Below are 3661 nucleotides of genomic sequence, written 5' to 3' on the forward strand. Positions count from 1 at the left end.
GTTTCCACCGGAGTGCATAAACTCGTCGCTGAAGCCGTCTGTACCATCCGCCCTTATCCGTATACCGACACCTCGATAGCCGGATACCTCTGAAGGAGACAGCGGAAGACAAAGATGTCACGTACCGCCTGCCTCCCGCTACTGTCGCACCACTTCGATCCGACAAAAACAAACTAAACATGACACCTCCCCAGAGCCACGGTGCATCACATGTCGGTAGCAGGCATGACTTGACGTCCCCATATAAGATGTCGTGCGTAGCATCTTCCGGTGGCGCATCCACCGGTGGCTTCATCTGCCGGCGACAAGCACCGCCCGACAACTCCGAAAGAGGCACATGTGTCACCTGCCGAGCCGCATCGAACCCGATCTGTTGATGGAAGGGACGGCCCATACCGTCACCAGCCTCAGAAGGCCGTCACCACCTCGAGATCCAGACATCGAATGCCCACACGACCCCGGATTCCGCCGCCGTTGATGAAGAGGGGTCGCCGCCCCGATTCCAGGCGCTACAGGGAGCACCCACCGTCGTGCGAGCCATTGTCGTCACCCATACAACAGCAACCACTGTCGCCATCCCGCTGAAGAAATATGCCCTAGAGGCAATAATAAAGTTATTATTTATTTCCTTATATCATGATAAATGTTTATTATTCATGCTAGAATTGTATTAACCGGAAACATAATACATGTGTGAATACATAGACAAAAACAGAGAGTCACTAGTATGCCTCTACTTGACTAGCTCGTTAATCGAAGATGGTTATGTTTCCTAACCATAGACATGAGTTGTCATTTGATTAACGGGATCACATCATTAGGAGAATGATGTGATTGACTTGACCCATCCAGTTAGCTTAGCACTTGATCGTTTAGTTTGTTGCTATTGCTTTCTTCATAACTTATACATGTTCCTATGACTATGAGATTATGCAACTCCCGTTTACCAGAGGAACACTTTGTGTGCTACTAAACGTCACAACGTAACTGGGTGATTATAAAGGTGCTCTACAGGTGTCTCCGAAGGTACTTGTTGGGTTGGCGTATTTCGAGATTAAGATTTGTCACTCCGATTGTCGGAGAGGTATCTCTGGGCCCTCTCGGTAATGCACATCACTCAAGCCTTGCAAGCATTGCAACTAATAAGTTAGTTGCAGGATGATGTATTACGGAACGAGTAAAGAGACTTGCCGGTAACGAGATTGAACTAGGTATTGAGATACCAACGATCGAATCTCGGGCAAGTAACATACCGATGACAAAGGGAACAACGTATGTTGTTATGCGGTCTGACCGATAAAGATCTTCGTAGAATATGTAGGAGCCAATATGAGCATCCAGGTTCCGCTATTGGTTATTGACCGGAGAAGTGTCTCGGTCATGTCTACATAGTTCTCGGACCCGTAGGGTCCGCACGCTTAAAGTTTGGTGACGATCGTAATTAGGGTTTTTCTGTTTTGATGTACCGAAGGTTTTTTGGAGTCCCGGATGTGATCACGGACATGACGAGGAGTCTCGAAATGGTCGAGACATAAAGATTGATATATTGGAAGCCTATATTTGGATATTGGAAACGTTCCGGGTGAAATCGGGATTTTACCGGAGTACCGGGGGGTTACCGGAACCCGCCCGGGGGTTATTGGGCCTACATGGGCCATAAGGGAGAAGAGGAGGGCCGGCAAGGGCAGGCCGCGCGCCCCCTCCCCCCTAGTCCGAATAGGATAAGGGGGGCGGCGCCCCCCTTTCCTCTTTCTCCCTTCCTTCTTCCTTTTCCAACAAGGCAAGAGGGGGGAGTCCTACTCCCGGTTGGAGTAGGACTCCTCCAGGCGCACCCATAGGGCCGGCCGCACCTCCCCCTCTCCCTCCTTTATATAATGAGGCAAGGGGCACCCCATGACACACAAGTTGATCCTCGTGATCGTTCCTTAGCCGTGTGCGGTGCCCCCTTCCATCATATTCCACCTCAGTCATATCGTAGCGGTGCTTAGGCGAAGCCCTGCGTCGGTACAACATCATCACCGTCATCACGCTGTCGTGCTGATGAAACTCTCCCTCAACATTTTGCTGGATCGGAACTCGAGGGACGTCACCGAGTTGAAAGTGTGCAGAACTCAGAGGTGTTGTACGTTCGGTACTTGGATCGGTCGGATCGGGAAGACGTACGACTACTTCCTCTACGTTGTGTCAACACTTCCGTTGCCGGTCTACGAGGGTACGTAGACAACACTCTCCCCTCTCGTTGCTATGCATCACCATGATCTTGCGTGTGCGTAGGAATTTTTTTTGAAATTACTACGTTCCCCAACAGTGGCATCCGAGCCTAGGTTTCATGCGTTGATGTTGTGCACGAGTAGAACACAAGTGAGTTGTGGGCGATATAAGTCATACTGTTTACCAGCATGTCATACTTTGGTTCGGCGGTATTGTTGGATGAAGCGGCCCGGACCGACATTACGCGTACGCTTACGCGAGACTGGTTCTAACGATGTGCTTTGCACACAGGTGGCTGGCGGGTGTCAGTTTCTCCAACTTTAGTTGAACCAAGTGTGGCTACGCCCGGTCCTTGCGAAGGTTAAAACAGCACCAACTTGACAAACTATCATTGTGGTTTTGATGCGTAGGTAAGAACGGTTCTTGCTAAGCCCGTAGCAGCCACGTAAAACTTGCAACAACAAAGTAGAGGACGTCTAACTTGTTTTTGCAGGGCATGTTGTGATGTGATATGGTCAAAACATGATGCTAAATTTTATTGTATGAGATGATCATGTTTTGTAACCGAGTTATCGGCAACTGGCAGGAGCCATATGGTTGTCGCTTTATTGTATGCAATGCAATTACGCTGTAATGCTTTACTTTATCACTAAGCGGTAGCGATAGTCGTGGAAGCATAAGATTGGCGAGACGACAACGATGCTACGATGGTGATCAAGGTGTCGCGCCGGTGACGATGGTGATCATGAAGGTGCTTCGGAGATGGAGATCACAAGCACAAGATGATGATGGCCATATCATATCACTTATATTGATTGCATGTGATGTTTATCTTTTATGCATCTTATCTTGCTTTGATTGACGGTAGCATTATAAGATGATCCCCCACTAAATTATCAAAGTATAAGTGTTCTCCCTGAGTATGCACCGTTGCGAAAGTTCTTCGTGCTGAGACACCACATGATGATCAGGTGTGATAGGCTCTACGTTCAAATACAACGGGTGCAAAACAGTTGCACACGCGGAATACTCAGGTTTAACTTGACGAGCCTAGCATATAACAGATATGGCCTGGGAACACGGAGACCGAAAGGTCGAGCGTGAATCATATAGTATATGATCAACATATTGATGTTCACCATTGATACTACTCCATCTCACGTGATGATCGGACATGATTTAGTTGATTTGGATCACGTGATCACTTAGAGGATTAGAGGGATATCTTTCTAAGTGGGAGTTCTTAAGTAATATGATTAATTGAACTTAAATTTATCATGAACTTAGTACCTGATAGTATCTTACTTGTCTATGTTTGATTGTAGATAGATGGCTCGTGCTGTTGTTCCATTGAATTTTAATGCGTTCCTTGAGAAAGCAAAGTTGAAAGATGATGGTAGCAATTACACGGACTGGGTCCGTAACTTGAGGATTATCCTCATTGCTGCAC

The sequence above is a fragment of the Triticum urartu genome, chromosome 2A, assembly GCF_056163025.1.
Source record: "Triticum urartu cultivar PI428250 chromosome 2A, HENAU_Tu73, whole genome shotgun sequence".
Classification (NCBI taxonomy): domain Eukaryota; kingdom Viridiplantae; phylum Streptophyta; class Magnoliopsida; order Poales; family Poaceae; genus Triticum; species Triticum urartu.